Genomic DNA, 22,406 nt, shown 5'->3' with positions numbered 1-22,406 from the left:
CTTTATTTATTTGGTTCATTTCATTGTATATGAAATTATGACTCATAATATGACTCATGAGACACATTATTATATTTTTTGTTGATATTATGAGTCAGGACTTACTATTCAGAACATGATTCACTGTTATGTGTGATGTAGCACTAGAAATGATATTAAACATCTTATATATTAGTTCTTTTATCATATTTATGTGTAAATGTATTTATTTTATAATGTAGATGTTTTAGATATTAAAAAAATTGAAAAGAAAATGAATATTTTTGTATGTACGATTTTCTCTCGATTTTTACCGATTTTTTTCCAATTATTACGATTCTTTCTAATATTTTCCCCGCCCTGATTTAATCCCGATAACAATTAATGAAACATTGGGGAACTTTGAAGTTCATGGATATGGTCTTTTTACTATCAAACCCATTTGAAGAGGGGACATGGTGATAGAATATTGGGGCAAAATAAAAGGAAACAATGTTTCCAATTTAAGAGAAAAGAGATATCAATCAGAGGGTAAACATTCAACATACTGCTTCACAATCAAGAAAGAAACTATGATTTATGCCACAAAGCAGGGAAACATAGCGTGTCTGATCAATCATTCATGTGCACCCAATTGTTTTTCAAGGATATTACTGGTCAATGGTGTTGAGAGTCGAATTGCACTGTTTATGAAGAAAGACATCGAAGCTGAGGAAGAGATAACTTACGATTACCAATTAAGTAAGGAGGAGAGCATTAAATAATGATGCTTTTGCAGAGCAGCAACATGGCTTAAAGTTATGTAGGAATTTTCATGATTCCATTTAAAATGACTCCCCATCTTTCTTTGAATTCAAGGGATATTATTTACGAATGCTATATTTACAGACAACATTCAAATATAACTCTCTGATTTTAATTTCTATTGATTACATAATTTCTATAAGTGTTTGTCAATTTGTCCAGTGAAGGTAACCCTATTCTAGTGCTTTCGGTGAAGGAAATTTGAGAATGATTTATGCATATTTGAAAAATCGAACACTCCAACATAAAATTGTATGAAGTTTACTATTGGAAAAATTAAAGGTTAATCTTATGGATGAATTTTATTTTAGAATGTTATACATATGTTGTGATTAATATCTAAATTAAAATATATACAGATGTATAAGGTAAACTAATATAAAATGTAATATAATGTAAAATATAAAGTAAAAATAGTCTATCTATAATGTAAAGTTAGCATACTATTATTTCTTTAACAATTTATTTATTTATATATTATGAATTAAACAAAGTGATAATTCTTGATCATATGGAGGGGAGAGAGTGTGTGTGTGTGAGTATGATGGGGATAAAAAGAGAGGCAAATCGAAAAGAGATAGGGAATGACAAGGGAAATGGATATATAGAGAGTAATGGAGAGAGGAGAGTAGGAGGGAAGAGAGAGAGGATAGGAGAAAGAGAGGGGGATAAATGAAAGAGAGAGATAGAGACAAAAAGATAGAGAGAGAAAGAGTGTGTGTGAGTGATGGAGGGGTGAGACAGAGGGAGGTGGGAGATAAAGTGGTAAATAGTGAGGAAGAGAGAGAGGAATTGAAAGAGATAAGGAGAGAGAGATGGATTTGGAGTGGGAGAGAGAGGGGTGGATGAAGAAATACATAGAGAGAGAAAGGTGGAGAGAGAGAGAGAGAGGGACAATGTAGAGGTCGAGAGAATGTGAGGGAGTGATGAGAGTGAGAGGGAAGAGAGAGAAGTGGAAAAGAGCGAGAGAGAGAGAGAGAGAGAGAGAGAGAGAGAGAGAGAGAATGGAGAGGTGGAGAGAATGTGAGGGAGAGATGAGAGTGAGAGGGAGGAGAGGGAAGTGGAAGAGAGAGAGAGAGAGAGAGTTTTTATGTTTGGGAAATGAGATAGAGAGACAAAGAAGCAAATACAGGGGGAGATAGAGATATAGATGAGGCTGGAGAGAGGGAAGAAAAGAGAGACATAAAGAGGGAGGGGGTTGTGTAGAGGGGCAAAGGGGAAGGAGGAAATAAGAAAGAGATAGATAGAGAAATATATATATATATATATATTATATTGTATTATATAATATCGAACATTATTAACCATAGAGGAAGATAAATTAATGATTTTACAAAAGGTAAAGAAGTGGATTCAAGAATCGATAAATATTTTGGTTTTTCACTCAAAAAAATGGATTGATTTAAGTGTATATGTTTATTTTTAATCCTATTTGATTTATTGCACTCGATACGTTGATTTAGTGCAACTGTTGATTTCTTATTCTATTTGATTTCATACAGTAGATACATTGATTCCATTGTAGATGTTGATTTCTAATCATATTTGATTGCTTGTAGTAGATGCATTGATTTTAGTGTAGATGTTGATTTTTAATTCTATTTGATTTCTTTCACTAGATGCATTGATTTCAATGTAGATTTAACTAGTTGTATGTTGTACATTAATTTCAAACAAAATAGACTAATAGTGTGGATTGATTTTATTGTAAGCACAAAAAAGTTATTAACGACATGCATTGATTTTTGTGTTACACTAATTCAACCATAAATAAAATACTTGAAAGTTTATCTTAAATAAAATGTTTACTTACCTGAAATGTTTGCATCTTGAAATTGTAAATTATCTGTAACTGAGTACATTCCTAGTATTACTATTTTCCATCATTCAACATTGTTAGTCACTTTGTATTCAAATGAGGTAATATAAAAAAACTAGCATTGAAACTTACTTTGGGTTTAACACTTAATAAGCCACAATGTCTAGCTTTGGAGAAAGCTATTGTTAATATTGGAGAGCAACAGAGATAAGGTATGATGTTTACTACAATAGCTTGAAATAAATATTTGAATCGTCTATGCTTTTAACCACCATTTTCATATGATCAATATGAAAATATGACAAAGATAATATAGGTGTGACAATAATAATAGTAGAAGAAAACAGTTTGTGACTGATCACAATGAAGTCTATTTGTAGTTGAATACATCCTTATTATACATATTTTCTATCATTCAACACTCTTACATTGTCACATTGCATTCAAAATTTTTATTTCATCATTTTTCATCATTCAAGTTATTAACAGTCTATATCATCTCAACAAACTAAGGTAACAAAGAAAATTCAAAATTATGCCTAGATTAATCTTACACATATTTAACATATTTAAAATGATCAAAATAATTAGATGTTCAACAAATTTTGTGTGACCATGCATGATTGAAACTAGCTTAGATCCAACGTAATCCCATATCTATGAAGCACTAAGATAGATCACATTTCTCAAAGTATAACCATTTCCTCAAGTTTTGCACTAAAAAAAATATTTTGCACCTTGAGAGATTTGTTTCCTCTACGTGTTTCATAAACTTGAGGTTAAAATGAATCTAGGATGGTATATTTTTGAAATATGCAAAAAAGTAAAAAAGGAGTCCTTGGTAAACGAAATATATGGGTACATCAATAGTGTTAATGTCTAGGCTTAAAGAGTTACATAAAACTTCAAGAAATTAAGGATGTTCAAGGTTTGTAAATGTCTAAGTTACATCAAAGTTCATGAAATTAAGGATGTAAAAGCTTGGTAGGAGTAAAACTGAAGATGAATTTTTTTAATTTAAACCATTCTGTCAATTTAGTGTTAAAAAAAATTTAAAGTTTGACAAAATAAAGGAAATATTTTGAATGTAAAATTGGGTCAAATTTTGAGAACCTAAAAGCAATGTGAGAGCACAAACCTAGAGATGATTTTAAATTTCTTTCTTATGTTATTTATTCAGTCCAATAAAGAAAATTGTAGTCAACTTTATGAGAAATCATTAATGCATAAAAAGGATGCAACTTCATGAGAAATCTTTAATGTATAAAAGGATTTATGACTGCTGTGACCCGACATCCAAATTTTAAAGTTATGAGAGCTACTAAATTAAATCCATTAAAATTGTCAAGTAAAAGTCATTCTTGTCAAGCAAGGTAAAATATTTGGAGATCGTTATGTCAAAAAAAGTTTAGTTGAAACAATCATGGTCACATTTAATGTGGAAAACTATTACCACAAATTTGAGTCTGTGTTGGAATTGGCCATTCCAACATTCGATAATGATTGTTACAATCATTGAGACAAGAATTTTTTTTGTTGAATACATGAAGAATATCATGGTGAAGATTTAAGTAGGTTAATAATATAAAAATGAAATTTGGCATAGAAGATGTAGGTATAGTACAAGAAAACAATAGAAAGAGGGCCAATGAAGAATTATGAAGATATTGACTCGATGACAAAGTAAATGATGGAAAAAGGAAGAATTTGGTGGAAAAAATAAGCCCTACAATTGTTAAATCTAGAAAAGTAAAGGAATAAGAGACATAAAATCATATAAAGGTATGAATATATGCAAGCCTTACAATATTGTAGATAAGGAGTAGGGGAAGCTCGAAGAAAGGTTAAAGAAGGAAAGAACCAGAAGTAACAAAATGCTACATTCAAAGGAAGATAAAACCTAGGTAAGGTATTTACCAAGGATAAAAAGACATGTTGAGGAAAAAGAGGTTTATTATAGCCTAAAAGAGGAAGTGAGAAAGAAGGTGAGCATGGTGAATCTCAGAGAAATGGATAGTAAAATGGGGACCTTAGTAGAAGAAAAATTTCATAGAATGACTAAAGAAGAAATAAAAAAAAGTAGATGGACTCCTAGACATGATTAATAGAAATAAAAGGCAAGTATGGTTAAGGAAACGAAAAGCACAAAAAGTGAAAGATAAAGCTGTAAGGAAATGGAAAAAAGAATAAGGACAAAGAAACAAAAGAGAAATGACCAAGAGAAAGAAGTGATTGGTGCAACGAAGATAAGAAAAAAGAAAATCCAAGTGAACAAAATAAAAGTATATTGGGTAGATATAATAAATCCATGAAACTAACATCATTAAGGAATGGTCCTTGAATAATGTTTTCATGATGGAAAGAAAATGTTCTTGGTTATATGTAAATGTAAAGGCTAAGGTTAGGAGAAATGAAAGATGAAATTATGTGTACCTAAGTTAATGAAGATGTAAGCCTAATGAGGTATAGTGTATCCCTATAAAGTTCATGGAAATCTAAGAACCACTTTGTATCGAAGTTTTATGGTTAGCGAGAAACCACATGTCATCATATATTGTTTATAGTAAGAAGAAACCACATGAAGAGGTAGATACCTTGTAACATATCCAATCCCATCTATACCATTTTTATGGTGTGGGTATGAAAATTTGCATCTTTCCTATCCAACTTGACACTTTGTTTTGATATCGTCATCACATTTTACTAGTAGTGAGATCTTTCTGACAATATAGACATTATTAAAATGTGATCCTAGAGCATCAATATATGTTCATTTCAATATTTTCACCCTTGGTTTCATGTCAACCCTACTAAAAAATTACCTCATGGAAAATGATGTGGCACCCAAGTGTTGAGTCCTCACTATGGCCGTCCGCCCCCACAATACCATAAGGTAGTTCCAATTAATTATGTGTGTGTGTGTGTGTGTGTGTGTGTATTCTAACTTATAGACGAAATATCCCTTTTCACCGAATTCACCAAAATCCAAGAATATAATTTCAAGATTCTTTGTTGTTTAAAATACATTTTTGAATGCATATATGGATTCGGCACACTGAAAAACCCCAGGTCAATCGAATTATACATATTAAACAATTTAAACTCAAGTTTTTGAAATGTCTGCCTAATTTTGATTAAAATTAACTAGAAAAAATGTCGGGGAAAAGGTAATTTCGTCTATAATACACCATCATATATATATATATATATATATATATATATATATATATATATATATATATATATATATATATATATATATATATATATATATATATATATATATATATATCTATATATATATATATATATATATATATATATATATATATATATATAATTTATAAATCCTCACAAATAATTTAACCCCACCATGTGGTAAATTCTAAGGTGCCAAAATTTTATTGGTAGTATATAAAATTCCACAAATTTCCCATATTGCAACCCAAAATGTTTCTCCTCATAAGGGGAATTCTAAGTTTTGAAAGTAGCACCCTATACTTTTTACCCAAAATATTTCTTGAATTGTCATGGGGTAAAATTATAAGTTTTGAAAGTAGCACCCTATACTTTTTACCCATTTAAATATTTCTTTGATAATCTAGCACCCTCAATAATTTGATCCATCGAGATATTTTCCCAATTGCCGACGAGGTAAAATTAAACTTTTCATGGATGAGATGGCACCATAAACATTTTGTTGGTCATTTATGAGGTAGTAACCTAAACCTTCTATCTTTGAGGAGGTGAACCTAAACTTAACATTTTTAACAATTTTTCATGAGATAGCACTGCAAATGTTTTGCTGAGTCAACTCTTTTCCGATGCCAATGAGCTCATCAACAAAATTTTATGGGTTACCCATCTGTAATATTTTTCGAATAGTTGACGAAATATTTTTCCAACAAAGGATGAAGTCGGGTCTTCTGTTGGCCTCTATTAAGCTCCTTGGTAGGTCTTATGTTGGCCTCTATTAATCTCCCCTACTAAGTTTCACATTTTACTAGGTAAAACCTCACTAGTTCTTCCATTTGCAGGCTTTCCAACAAATCTTAGAGGAATTTTATTAAGCATTGGAAGGGGTTAAACTTTGGTCAAATTTATGAAGAGAATGCAATGCATTTATTTGGGTAAAAAATCATACCTAGAAATTATTTCTTTCATATAAGAGAAATTTATGAATGTCAGTGATTATGAATATAAACATTCTCATATAAATAATCCACTGAAGGAAGTTTCACTTATGGAATGGACCATTACTAGAATTCACTACATTCACTTAAGTAAAACAAGGTTCTTATTAGTATTTACTAACCCAAAAATTTATGCAACCATTTCTTCATACATATATGAACTTATATAGTTGAAGTTTCAAATTCAATCATACTTACTAGGAGTTACTACACACCATAATATATGAATTCCTTACCAAAAAAAATAGTATCCTTAAGCTGTAAATGTGCATACTTATGAACCGATTGGGTTTACATCGAAACCTATAAATCTATCATTGATCCAACTAGGACACTTTTACGGGACAAACCCCAAAGGGAAACTGAGGATAAATGAAAATAGGTGATTGGATTAAAAAATTGTTCATATCGGATCATTGGTTCCAAAGATATAATAATATGGAGAGGACCTGATTGTTTGTCAGGTTACTACCCACCAAAATTTACGCAGAGTCTCTGCCCCTCAATATGACAAACGTATTTCCATAAGCTTTTGTAAACTCGAGTTAATATAAATTCATGTTGAACTATATCAAACTCAAACATTAATTTAGATACTTTCATGAATATGTATATCTATGACATAATGATATAGAAAAACAATAGTTTTCCAAATTTATTTAAAGAGTAAATGGACAATAACAAATGAATGGAGGAAACACTTAGTTCAAAATCCCAAGTGAGAAACCAATTTGGGAATGAGCCTTTCTAACCCAACCATAGGCCACGAAGGCTTCACTCAATGAACTTCTGACATATTACATGCGTTCATGGCATACTAAACAATACCCTTAATTTGACTATATATTGGAAAATATCTCTAAAAGTTACATTATCTAACCCCCTACCAATACGAACCAAATACACCATTCCAATTTAAAAATCCCCTACTTTCACTAGATATTGTAGGTATCTATTTTTTCATTAACATTTTTTATACCCCTTTATATTTTTTCATTAACTTTGAGCTCCATTTTTAATACCTACCAATATAAAAACCCTTTACCCCCCTTTATTTTCTCAATATATTGTTATTTTTTCCTCAATGTATATCCCCATATATGAATGCACATGCTATGATATTTCTCCCCCAGTGAAGCCCCTATGCCATAGGCTTAACCACACGTCAGATTTCTACATCTAGCCACCCCTTAGCCAACTTTCCATGATATCAAAGGGGGAAAATTAATAACTAATTCGTAAACATGATATGTGAAGGAAGTTATCCTTGACATACATGATAAAGTTAGAGATATCAAATCTCAATTGAGTCTAGGCCTTTATGATCACCATATGCCTCTCTTCTAGGTTAATGAATTTAATAATGGAGTCCCTTCATTAATCCATCGATGATTTTCCCACTTCTTGCCTGATTTTCTCAACCAACTCATATTAGATCACAACCCACTCATCCTCACTAGAGTCCAAATATTTTTACATGTGTTTGATACATAGAAATTATTTTGTATATCGCTTAGACAACATCAACATCATTCTAATCCATGATTGTCACATTTATAGGGATATTTGGGCACCTAAAATGCAGTTTCATCAACAAAAAATATTCAACAATCATTCCACTTAGGATTGATAGCATTATATCTGTGAATTTCATCGCTCAAGAACCCATGTGTTTGTTCTCTCTATGGGTATTTGTCTCTATCCATGAATGGATGAATTCATATTTGAATGAATGTCTCACACTTTTTCCTCGATGGGTCTTTACATCCTTGGAAAACTTTCATAATCAATGCATTTTTTTTATACAATCCCTTATTTCCCTTAGTCTCCTAGGAAATTTGTATGTCAACTTCAAAATACAAGGAATGTACTCAACTCATTCATTTCATTAAATTATGAACCACTGCTATAGATACCACCCCAACCTCCATTTTTATGAAGATGATTGTACTAGCTACTATGTTGTTCACAATGAAATGGTTCTTAGGTAAGAGGGAAAAGGATTAAACTTAAATTCAAATTTCATGGCAATGATTTGGTTGATAACTCCCATAATCCTATCATATTTTAAATAATAGCCCATCTTAGTTCTCTTATGTTCACAATTAGTGCTGAAAACATATTTATTAATCCAACATTTATATTACATATATAATTTTCCTAGATTCATCTAGTTGATTTTTTTTGCAATAGTGGCACATCCACGCTGACACTGGAAATACAATTCCAAATTAATTACAAATTAAATGATGGGTCAAGATAGGAATGTTACAATAATTCATAAGGAGAAGCTCTTCCATGGGAAAAATCATCGATTTGAGGTAGTTCATAGTTAGCAAATATATTAATCTTAATAGGGCAGTAGTTAGGCATATTTCAAGTCATGAAAGAGGGACCTGTGCAAGAACGGAAAGACTATTGAATATGTGATAGAGTAATGTAAACTAGTTTTGAAAGTGACAAGGAACATATGGAAAGGAGTTCGTGAATAAATTGTGTTCCTTGGGAGTCTAATGTAAGAGCATTCAGAGCATGGTTATGGGTAAGCCAAGAAAATAAGATGGAGATTATGATTGATGATGAGATAGTGGTAACATTACAGCTATAAATATGCACATGTGTGATGGAAATTTGTTGGTGAACCATGTATGATGAGGAATTTCATAGAGAACTAATGGATATAAGGACAGTTGGCACATGCATTATAGTGGATGGTGATTCTTTTATATGGGCTTCAACAATGTTTCTAATTTGTAAGTGAAAATAGAGGCCAAATAAGAAAGAAAGCCACAAATGAAGATAAATAATAAAGAACATAGAAGAGAGAGTAAGGGACCAATTTAATGAATATTTCTCATTTGTAATGCTCAATGAAATAATATGATGATGTAGACTAAATTCTTTATGTTCAGATACAAATGACAGATCTTAGGGATGAAGATATCTCGAGAGATCAAAGGAAACATTTTGGGATGGGTTTTAGGAGAAATTATGGGCATATTTATGGAGGTGATTAATCATACAATAAAATATTGGTGGGAATGATTGAGTTTTTAGATGGGAATGATTGGGCTTTTATGATTCCCTATTGGGGGAAATTTGGAGTAAATTTCTTATTGTCTCTTTCTTTTATTCATATTGAACTATTTTATGTGTATGTAGTTATAATTGCTTTACATCCTCTCTCTCACCCCTTTTCTCTTTCCACCCTCCATCGTCCCCTCTATCACTCACTCACTCTCTTTTATCTCTACCCCCTCCTTCCTTTCCCTTCCTCTATCTTCCCCTTCCTCCTATCTTTCCAGTCACAACAACCCCCTTCAACTATATATATATATATATATATATATATATATATTTCCCCTCATGCCCCTCTCTCTCTCACACTCTATCTCCCTCTCTCTCTCTCCCTTAATACCACTCACTCTCTCTTTCTCTCCCCCTCTCGCTTTTGTGCTCCCCCACCTCCCTCTCTCTCTTTCTATCTTTGTCTCACTTTCACTATGTCTCTCTTCCTGCCTTCTCTCTCTCTCTCTCTGCCACCACCCTCCCCCTCATTCATCCCTAATTCCTATCTATAGAAACATGTCTGTATTACTGGAGCTAAAAATGCATATGTTTTCCTAGAGCTAGAAATTTGTGCACATTCTTAGAGCAAGGAATATGCATATGTTCTTAGCTTTAAGCATGCACACATGTTTTTTTGAATTCAAAATTTTCCTAGGTGGGAAGCATATGTGTGTGATGATTTGGTTGCTTTGGATATAGGTTAAAGATTAAATATTTTTTTTGGAAAAATAGCTATCCATAAGGACAATATGTCTTTAGAGTTTGAAAAAATTTTGTAGTGAAATTCCATCATTTAGGTACTCAAAATTAACATGAACAAAAACATATGCATTATAGTTTGCATGACAAATAGCATACGAAATTCCATCATTTAGGTACTCAAAATTAACATTAACAAAAACATATGCATTATAGTTTGCATGACAAATAGCATACATTTTTTGAAAATATCAAAATTAACATAGTTTTACACAATTTCTATAAACCATATTCAAATGCATTGTGTAAGTACTTCCAATAATCCTTCCATATAAATTATTCTCTTTTTAATTTTACATTACCCAGACATATTATGATAAAGTATCATTAACTAACACCCATTCTATTCCTTATATACATATATAATCATCTTAATTAAAAAAAAATTACAATAAAATTACCTCCTACATAATTAATCTTTTATATACTTACTAGTAAATCAAATAATCCCATTAAACACCATATTAATCCAAATTGGAATAAAATTACAAGGATAGATCCTGAGGAGGTAATTTTCGAGCATTGGCTTTCCTTCCCTAGAATTCTGTCAGGCAGGTTTAGACTTGTTGGAATGGGGGAAAGAGTTTTGTTTACTGGGGTCTATGGCCCTCATAATCGTAGTGATAGGCAGGATTTTCTGAGGAACTTACGTTCTATGAGACTTCTCATTCCGAATCTCCCATGGATGATAGGGGGGGATTTCAATTTAATTCGGCATCTAGGGGAGAAGAGAGGAGGGGTAAGGCGAGATGATCCGAGTATGGAAGAGTTTAATGACATGATAAAGGATCTAGGATTGGTAGACATCCAAACAATAAATGGTGTACATACTTGGAATAATCGTCGCGGTGGGCAGAGCCAGATTGCATCTCGTTTGGATCGATTTTTGATATCAGAGCAAATTTTGAATAGAGATGTGTTTATTGAAGCGAAAATTTTGCCCAGTATTGGTTCAGATCATTGGCCCATTCAATTGGAGGTAGATATTAAGCAGATCAAAGGGAACAGACCTTTTCGTTTTGAATCTTTTTGGTTAAGGGATCCACAATTCATTCAAAACATGGAAACCTGGTGGAATCAATGTACTAGTAGAGGGAACGGGAGAATGCATACTCTTCAGTTGAAGCTAAAGGAATTAAAACAGCGAATCAAGGCATGGAATCGGAAGGAATTCGGGAACATTTTGGAAGCTAAGCAACGGTTGGAAGGAGCAATGGAAGAGATTCAGCAGAAGATAATATTGGAAGGCAGAGATGAAGAAAATAGTAGGGAGGAAGGACGGATTCTTGGCCAGCTGGAGGAACGACGCAAACAAGAGGAGATTTTATGGCAACAAAAATCAAGGGTTCGATGGTTACGAGCAGGCGAACGGAATACAAAATTTTTCCATCAAGCCATGATTCAACATAGACAGAGGAATCGAATTTTCTCTATCAGGAATGCGGAGGGTGAAAGAGAGATAGAGCAGGTTGGTATTGCAAGGACTCTGGTGGAGTATTTTAAGGGGGTGCTCACGGAAACTCGGAGGGATAGAGCAGAGGCTATTAATACTATCTGTAGTGAAATACCAAGGATCATAACAGTAGACCAGAATAAGGCACTAATGAGGGTAGTCACTCTGGAGGAGGTAGAGGAAGTTGTAATGAACATGGCAAAGAATAAGGCCCCAGGGCCGGATGGTTATACGATTGAATTCTTCCAGGCGAGCTGGCACTTTATAGGGAAAGACATAGTGGACGCAGTGGAGGAATCAAGGTTCAGACAGCAAGTCTGGCCAGGTATTAACTCAACCTTCTTCACTCTGATTCCTAAGAGTAATGCATCTGAAGAACCACAGGGTTTCAGACCCATTGCCCTCTGCAACGTAATCTATAAGATAATATCGTCAGTGATTGCGAAACGGCTGAAACCTCTCCTACCAAATTTGATTGCGCCTGAACAGACTGGTTTTGTGGAAGGCAGGCAGATCCTGGATGGTATAGTGGTATCACAGGAGGTTATACACTCTTTAAAACAGCAGAAGAAGAAAGGAATGCTTATGAAGCTTGATTTATCAAAGGCATATGATCGTTTGAATTGGGATTATCTCCGCGCTGTTCTTCAGGCTTTTGGGTTTGACAGCAGGTGGATTGCTTGGATAAGTAGTTTGGTCTCTACTCCGAACTTCTCAATATTGCTCAATGGGATACCTACTGATACGTTTAATGCCACTAGGGGTATCAGGCAAGGGGATCCAATCTCACCATTCCTGTTCATTTTAGCAATGGAAGGCTTGAGCAAGAAAATTAAGCAGCAGGTCAGGGACCGTAGAATCAAAGGTCTGAGATTATGGGGGTCAAATTTAATCATCACTCATCAGCAGTTTGTTGATGACTTGATGTTGTTTGGTGAAGCTTCACTTCGAGAGGTAAGGGGATTTAAAATTATCTTGGAAGTTTTTATGACAGCTTCAGGTATGGCAGTTAACAATGATAAATCCTGTACTTTTATTTTTAATTCTCCTGCAGTTGTAAAAGCCCATTTAACTCGAGTGTTAGGTTTTAGATAGGGCGCTTTACCGACAAAATACCTAGGTATTCAGTTAGATAGTAATTCTAGGCGTATAAACACTTGGCAAAATTTGATTGAGAGGATACAACAAAGATTACATAACTGGTCGTTTAGATTGTTGAATCTAGCAAGTAGAGTGGTTCTCTTAAAATCAGTGCTACTATCCATTCCTATATACCCATTGTCAATCATGCCTGCCCCTAAGGGAGTGTTCTGTAAATTACGACAAATCCTTGGTAAATTTCTTTGGGGGGGACCAACACAGCAAAGAAAATGGACTTTAGTTTCATGGCAGCAGGTAATCCGGCGGAAAGAGGAAGGAGGCCTAGGTGTTCGAGATTTGGAAATAGTGAATAAGGCTTTAGGGGCGAAGCTATGGTGGAGATGGGTGCAAGGGGGTGACGATATATGGAAACGTATCTGGAATCAAAAATACAACATGCCAGGCTCGGTGGAAGGCCGCGTCCGGGTACAAGAAACTCCAAGAGGATCCCAAATCTGGGAGCTAGCAAGAAGCAACAAAGATATAGTTCGGGAGTATGCGTTCTGGGAAATTCGGGAAGGTAATCTAGCAAGGTTTTGGACGGATGGATGGCAACAACGTGAGAAGTTGCAAAGTAATCCACATTTACAGGACCTTCAAGTAGGTGCGCAACGGGCGGGACTTGAATATGTTCAGGATTACTGGAGACTGCCTAATCCGAATGAGCAGTGGAGGATATGGAAACACCCGACGGAATGGCAGCAGAGAATCAGTCCTGAGACTCAAATACTGTTCATCAGAGAATTGGACTCCAGGAAAATCAAGATCCGTCCAGGTGGTGATATTCTTCGTTGGGGTAAGGCCATGCAAGGTATGTTCACAGTTAAAGAAGCTTATTATAGGCTCACAAGAGAGGATCGACCGGAGGACCAAGTGGATTGGAAAAAACTGTGGGAAGGTAAATGGTGGCCCAAAGTAACTATGTTTGCATGGTTAGTGTGTAGAGAAAGGATCTTGACGTGGGACCATATGCAGAAACGCGGGATGATTGGTCCATCGCGGTGTTATCTTTGTAATAATGATATTGAGAACCAGGAGCACTTGCTAAATAGCTGTTTGTATACACAAAGTTTGTGGGAAGAGGTGCGGGTTCTCTTCGGGCAGGTCAATAGGGATCCTCATAGTCTAAGAAATACCATTTTACAATGGGGTACAGGTCATTTCCATAGCAAACTGGTGAGGAGGATATGGAGTTTGGCGCTGGGTTTCATAATTTGGGAGGTGTGGAAGGAACGTAATCGACGCATTTTTAAAGACCGCAGCTGCCATGTAGCCAGCATATGGGACGTGGTTTGTCGTTCCATTAAAGAGACGATATTGTCTGAACCATGGCGGGAGGAGGATTGGCAATTAAACTTGGGTGAGCAACGAATTTTATGCCAATTGAGCCTAGACTATACAATGTTGTATCCTAATACTGATAAGCGTAGTCGAGTTACTATCCAGAGCCCAAATCGTTTTAGGTTCCCAATAGACAACTGCATTAAATTATCCTTTGACGGTGCATCAAAGGGCAATCCTGGGGATGCAGGATGGGGTGGTATTTTCCGAGATAGTGGCGGTATCTCGCGTTGGGTATATGCTGAATGGGGTGGTGAAATGTCCAATAATGAAGCGGAACTCTAGGGAATTTTTCATGGTATTCGAATTGCTGCGAGGAATGGTTATCGCAACCTCGATATTGAAGGTGACTCCCAAATTGTCATTGAAATGTTGCGGAAATTACAGGGGGGCAAAGCCTGGGACCATGTAGCCAAGAGCTGGCAGACGGCTGCAATTATTCAGGATATTGAAGACCAAATGCGGAGGATTGACTATATTACAATCACCCATGTTCTACGACGAGGTAATAGAGCGGCTGATTATTTGGCAAATTGGGCATGTGGCGGTTCACATTGTGTATTGGATGGAAGCTGGGTGGCCTTACAGGAGGACATGAGATGTCATGACCTGGCAGTCATATTGCGCCAGGATAATCATGAGGCGAGAGGGGAGGATAGGACCGCCTAAAATGCCTTCTCCTGATGATTTCAAATGAATATGACAACTATATTTATGGTGACATACGAAGCCTCATTAATAGATATATTGAAAAATTAAAAGGAATCATGAGGCGAGAGGGGAGGATAGGACCGCATAAATGCCTTCTCCTCATGCTTTCGAATGAATATGACAACTGCATTTATGGTGACAGACGCAACCTAAGGAATATATGTATTGAAAATTTAAATGGGCGGCATCCATATATCCATGCATGCGAAGGCCTGCTCATCCCAAGGCTGACGGCAGGGCAGGTACTGAGGTGGGAGCGCGGTGGCGTCAGGAGGGCAGGGAGCGCATTACATCAGGATTTGGGCTATGAAACGTGTAATAATGAGACGGTCTGGAGAATAATTATTGAGAACGTGGGAAGGTGGTCGAGCGAGGTTCTTATGCTGCATGATCTCTTTAGGAGATGGTATGATAATAGCTGCAGCGACGCAAATTTCTTTCCTGAAGCTAGGCGAGCGAAAGTAAGGGTTTTAGTTGTCCTGTTTACAAGCTCAGAGTGGGAAAGAGAATTGTTGTCACTGAGGAAGCCGTGGGAGACTTGTATACAAAGGATAATTGCCTGGTTGCGTTACATTGTTTTGTTTACGAGCCCAGAGTGTAAAGGCGGTTGTTTGGTGTGGAAGCAGTGGGGGGATAATATGGATATTAATCTAAACCGACCTGAAGGTAGGCGAACTCGCAGTCAGGGAGCTACGATGGCAGAGAAAGGGCAGCAGGTGGTGGATGAATCCCTCCCTCCCATTTACTTAGATATCCCTGAAGATTCGGACGAGCTGGAAGTAGATATTCGGGAGTTTCTTGCAGAGGATACTCCATGCCCGTCCTCCGGTGGAAAACTTGGTAGGTGGATGAGGCATCCAGTTCCAGAGGAGGCCAAGGAAGATACAGAGATAGATTCTGAGAATGATGACGAGGAGGATGAAGGAAGGAGCAGGCGCGGTCGCGGGAGAAGAGGCTGCGGAGGCGTTAGGGGCAGAGGGAGGTATGTAGGGCGAGAAGAGAATCGTGGTTCTGAGGAGGGCTCCGGACGTGGTGTTCGCGGTCGGGCCAAGAAGGATATGCGACAAAAGTTACAGGATGGAGAGGCCGCTTATACTAAGGAAACTAATTACAAAATTCGCAGGATAATAGATAAGTTAGAAGAAGAGGCTTTGCAAGATCAATCTGATCCAGAGATGGCTGATTGGGAGACCTTCTTACCTGACCCTGGACATACAAGAGGACGGATGTCCCTCTATAAGCAGTCCCTGCACGTATATTGGGGAATGAAGCGTTTACTTGCTAAGGCCCTGGAGCAAGTAGCAGTAGAAATGGTGGAGCTCGCACAGGGTATGCCAATGTTTAAAAGAGAATTGAAAAATATACAAATGACCCTTCTAATGCAGGACAGGAAAATGGATCAGCTCATAAAGCTGTTGAAAGAGAATGGAATAGCTGTGAAGACAGGAAATGCAGAAAATGCAGTAAGGAATGATGCCATGCATCTGTAGCCACAACAGTTGAAGACATTAACAGGTTTTTACATGGAGATTTTTGTGCCTTTTCCAGATAGTAGTAGTTTATAGTAGTATAATGGTAGCAGTGTTGAACAATATGGATCTATCTCTAGTGTTGCATAGTATGTTTTGGATAGATTAGCGAGGTATTTAGTCTGGTTTGAGAAACTGAACTTCTATTTCTTTTGGATGGCGGTTATATATTTTTAGGAGTTCACCCGGTTTCCCTGTTGGGCGGGTGGCAATATGTATATGTACATAGTTTTCAATTTTATTAATAGAATTTTACCTTAGCTTACAAAAAAAAAAGGATAGATCCCCTAAAAACCACTAATTTAAGTTTCCAGCTTGGGCATAACCCAAATAATCTTGATCAGTTACCGATTTAGGAAGGTAGGCATCTACTTTTACATGAAGTGGTGAATTCAGCCCTCACTGCTACGAGCTCCTTTTACTAGTTTAATTTTTTTGATTTTATATTGGTAGGAAATGGAAATTATTTAGATTTTTTAATTGATTATTAATTCTTTATATTAGAAACGAGATAAATATTAAGTACTATGCTATAAGTTAATGACGAGTTAGAATACTATGCAATAATTTAATAATGGGTTGCAATTGGTTTAAATCATATTATTTATGGAATATCATTACATTCCATCCCACTAACAAATATTGAATATCACTACATTCTCATCCCACTAACAAAATGTAAAATTATAATTTTTGTATATATTAATATTTTCCTCATAAACAAAACCTTATATATGATAAAATCATAAAAACATGTAAAATTATTAACTTCCTAAATTTTACTTAATATATTCCTTAGAGTTATATATGATAAAATTATAAAAGCATCCATCTAAATTAAATTAATTAAGATGAGTTAAGGTGGGATTTAATTGGAGAATTTGTGTTCTGGCTAAACTAATCATTGCCAATCGGCATATTCACTTCTTGACTTTATATGACGGTTCCCACTTGGAAATAGAAAATCGAGTTGAGGAAACCATGGAGAATTTACTCCTGGCGCGGAGAAACTAAAATATTGTCCGCGTGGTTTTTCCATTTTAGGTTTGCGCCATTTAATTTGTGCTTTTCCTTTTGTTTATTTATTTTTAGGAGCGGATTCCCCTATTTAAAGGGCTACCGGGCTTGTATTTCTTTGCTTTGCATTATTTCTTCTCCAACTGGTCCCACTACAGGTCAAACTGTTATTAGTTAGCGCAGAGATTTTAAACGTCCCCTCTATCCTTTAGCTATCCAGCCATACCATCGTTCGACGCGAAGTTCAGGTTAGGGTTTCATCTTGGTTTAATTTTTAGCATGGAGAATTCCAAGAAAAGAATTAGAGATCTGAGATGGGACAGCGGCGTTGAGGAATCATTGGACTATGGATTTCGGCACCGTAATATCGACAATGAGGATCGAACGCCTGAAAGCGACGTTATAGATGAATCATGGAAATTCAAGAATAGACCAACTAAGCATGCGAAAGGTATGAACACTGAGCTAGCCATAAAAGTGACGGGTTAAAATCCTACAGTAGAGGTTGCAAGAACGATCTCTACTAACGAACCCAACAAGGAGCAGGTGATGGAGGCAAATCAGAAGGAACAACAGTACGATGATTTTAGGGTTTCCAAGCCGTCATCTCAGCAGAAAATGGAGACGTTTGAATGTTTAGAGGGCCCGCGTCTTCAACAGTTTGAAGTGGGTGATGTCGTTTGGGTGAAGTCTAAGAGGAGAAAGGACATACCTATTTGGCCTGCTAAAGTTATCGACCTGGTGAAAGATGCCCCAGAATCTGTGCAGAGCGTTTGTGCTCCTCGAAGATTTTGTGTTAAGTTTTTCCACATTAAAAATAACTCGGAGTGCGCATATAGATGGATTAATGAAAATAGGGTATTCCCTTTTTGGGAATACTTCAGCACATTAGAATACAAGAGTCAGAAATTCTTGAAAAGTTCTTCTAAGCACCTTAAGGATAATTTTTTTGATGCAATTGAGGAAGTCAATATAGCAGATTTTTTTTTTTCCTGGATGAAGGATTATGCAAGATCAAGAAGAAGAAACAACGTGCAGCAGCTGTAACAAGAAGTTTCCAGCTTCAGAATTATTTCCATCTGGTCAGTTGAAGCAGCTACATAATTCATCTGAGAAGGGCTTGTTGATCTATCAAAATTGCTACAAGTTGTACAAGTTCAATCAGTACTGTGGCATTTGCATGAAGGTATGAAGTCCCACGTCCAAAAGAGGTTGGCTTCATTGTAAAATATTAGAGTGAGTGATTCCAAAGAGTATCTCGTTGATTGGCTTAATGAGGCCTATGGAGTTGGGGTTCCTGGCCTTGGATTCTTCAACCCTGAAGGACAGACTGTTGGCTCCCAATTAATGGCGGTGTAGAACGTCAATGCTCCCCGTGTGTTTGGTGGCATGTGCTTAAATCTAGTGATGTGTTTGTTAACTAACAGTTGCGGGTTTTGGTGTAACAATAATAGTGAATCCAATAAGTGGTATCAGAGCTAGAGGTCTGTGGGTTTTGGTGTAACAAAAATTGTGACTCCAACAAGTGGTATCAGAGCGAGAGGTCTCGAGTTCAAAACACATTGGGCTCGCGTTGGGGGGAAATTGTTGGCTCCCCATTAATGGCGGTGTAGAAGGTCAACCTCCTCATGTGTTTTGTGGCATGTGCTTAAGTCTAGCGATGTGTTTGTTTACTAACACCCGCAGGTTTTGGTGTAAGTGACTCAAAAACATACACCAGTCAACATTAGAGAGAAAGAATTAATACGGTGGCGGCTTGAACCATTCGAGACAATTGGTATAACGATAATCATCACTCCAACACATATACCAGTCAACATTAGGGAGAAAGAATTAATACAGTGGTTGCTAGAACCATTCGAGCCAATCAAAGAAAGTTGGATAGCAGAAAGGTGTGCAATATGCCATGGAGCTGAAGATTGGCATCATAATAATATCGTCATCTCTAATGGATGTAATATTGGAGTTCATGAAAATTTTTATGGTGCAATTGAATCGTTGGACGACTAGCTTTGCACAGCTTGCGAGAGTGCAAAGACAGAGATTACTCCTCAACACTACTGCCTCTGCTATGTAATGGGCGGTGCCCTGAAACCTACCACAACATGTGGCTTTTGGGTGCATGTTATCTATGCTTGTTTTACTAATGAAGTAATGTTTTTGAATGATAAAACAATGGAACCTGTACATGGCATATTGAAAATAAATCTAGACTCTTTTGGGAAGTCATGCGTAGTCTGTAACAAAATGCAGGGATCTTGGGTCAAGTATGAGGAATGTGAAACTTTTTACCATCCCACATGTGCATTAATTGAAGGGTATCACATGGAGCAGTTGTACTGGAAGAAGAAAGGAAAGGATGTATGCACCTACATTTCGTATTGCGCTTCTCATACGATTCCGGATCCAAATGTGCGTGTAAGAATCCTTGATCTAGATTCTATACATATGGGAATCCAAAAGGAAGCTACTGCGGTAACAGATTCAAAAGATTCATCAGGTGAGAGTTCATCTTCAAACAATGATAATGATCTAGAAGAAGTTGGACTCTGCAAAATATAAGAACCATATGCATCTAGAACCTCTGTGCATAATCATGTGAAAGCACAATCGGACATGACTTCCATAACTCATCGACCTGTGTGATACTCTTGTAAATGTGTTAGAAAACCTACATAGATGGATCTAGCTAGTAAAGGTTGAACACGCAGCTTTGCATAGCAAAAACACTAAAAGAAAATTGAAAGAAGAAAAGAATAATTCATTAGAAAATAGGTTACAATGCTCATGATATAGCATTACTGGGTGAAGATCCCAAGGTAATGCACCATAGAGGTGATCAATGAAAATACTCCAGACCTATAACAAGTTCCGAAGAGAACTAGTCAGTTACGGAGTGAAAGAATGAGCAAATCATGTAGAAGAACTAAATAGCTTCGGACTTAAAGAAGGAGCAAATCATGGAGTAAATCATGGAGAAGAACTAGCAAGTTGCTGAGTTAAAGAAGGAGAAAATCAAGGAGTAAATCATGCAGAAGGAATCTTGCATGTAGTCCCATGCTCTAACTAAGATTTCGCATGTAGGTGTGTAGTAGTTACAACGCCCCCCCTCAACACCACCATGCGGAAAAATAGAAAATGGGCCTTGGAAACTAAGGCCAAAGGTCACCCAAAATACAGTGCAACTTGTACTAAAATTGAGGAAAGAGGGAAAACCTGCTAGGAAAACCCCCCCCCTCAAAATACAATGTAATTGTTATGCTCTTAACCTGCAAAATGATACCCAAATACAGAATATGCGAAGAAAAGATACCCAGGACACAGAATAGCAATGATTTTATTATTCAGAGAGTAATGTTCACTTGCCTCTTCGAGGGGGCAACCTCCAATATAGCAAAGCTCGATTACAAAATAAGACATGATGCTCCTCGCAGGGAGTCTCTATCCTTTATATATGACTCATACATGCAATACCACAGACCAATACCATGGGTTTTATTAATACCATCTATCTAATACTACGACCCATTTGAAACTAACTATGGTCCCGTCATTAATTGCGCATTAAACACTTACAATTATTAATATGGGCTTTATTGACTCTTGATTATGATGTGATCCCATTACATAAATACGGGAGTTAGGGTGGGACCCTAACATGCCCTCCCCCTTAAGACTAGCCTTGTCCTCAAGGCTAAAGCTGCGGAAACTGCTGAAGAATAGTGGTTGGTTCCCAAGTTTCATCTTCCAAAGAGGTGTCTTTCCATTTGACGAGGACTCCCTTAATCATGTGGCCACATAGTTGCTTGTCTCGTGTGTCTAGGACCTGTTCGGGTTGAAGCCAGATGGACCCTTCTTCATCCAATTCAGGTAGACTGGTCTGAATTCTGCAATTGTTCCCAATCACTTTCTTGAGGCATGAGACATGGAAAACTGGATGGATTTTTGCAGTAGGTGGCAAGGCCAACTTGTAAGCCACTTCTCCAATGCACTGAAGTACTTGATATGTTCGTAGAATTTCGGAGATAATTTCTGACACCCCTTGTCTTTCAGTGATGTTTTCTTATATGGTTGTAGCCGTAAAAAGACCTGATCCCTTCTTGAAATTGGCACTCTGAGCGATGCTAGTCTACCTGTTGCTTCATGCGGTTCTGAGCTTGATGAAGATTCTCTCGAAGATGGGCGAGCATGGTTGTGTGGTGTTGTAAGAGTTGATCCACTGCTTGTACTTTTGAGCACCCCTTGAGATACGAAGTAGGTGAAGGCGGGAGTTGACCATATACTGCTTCATAGGGAGTCATTTTGGTGGTGTCATGATAGTTGGTGTTATAACACCATTCAGCCAGAGGTAACCACTGTACCCAAAGGTGTTGCTTTTCTGAAGTGAAACACCTAAGGTAGGTTTCTAGACATTTGTCAACGGCTTCGGTTTGACCATCTGTTTGCAGATGATAGGAAGTACTGAGTTTTAGTTGAGTGCATTGTATCTTGAAGAGTTCCTGCCAAAAATTACTGGTGAAGATTGGGTCGCGATCGGACACAATAGAAGTGGGCATGCCATGCAATTTGAAGATCTGATCCATGAAAGATTG

This window comes from Pinus tabuliformis, chromosome 7 (assembly GCF_031772625.1).
Source record: "Pinus tabuliformis cultivar Carrire ecotype Pingquan chromosome 7, CPIR1, whole genome shotgun sequence".
Classification (NCBI taxonomy): Eukaryota; Viridiplantae; Streptophyta; class Pinopsida; order Pinales; family Pinaceae; genus Pinus; species Pinus tabuliformis.
The sequence above is the reverse complement of the archived record's forward strand: the minus strand, read 5'-3'. Positions refer to the sequence as shown.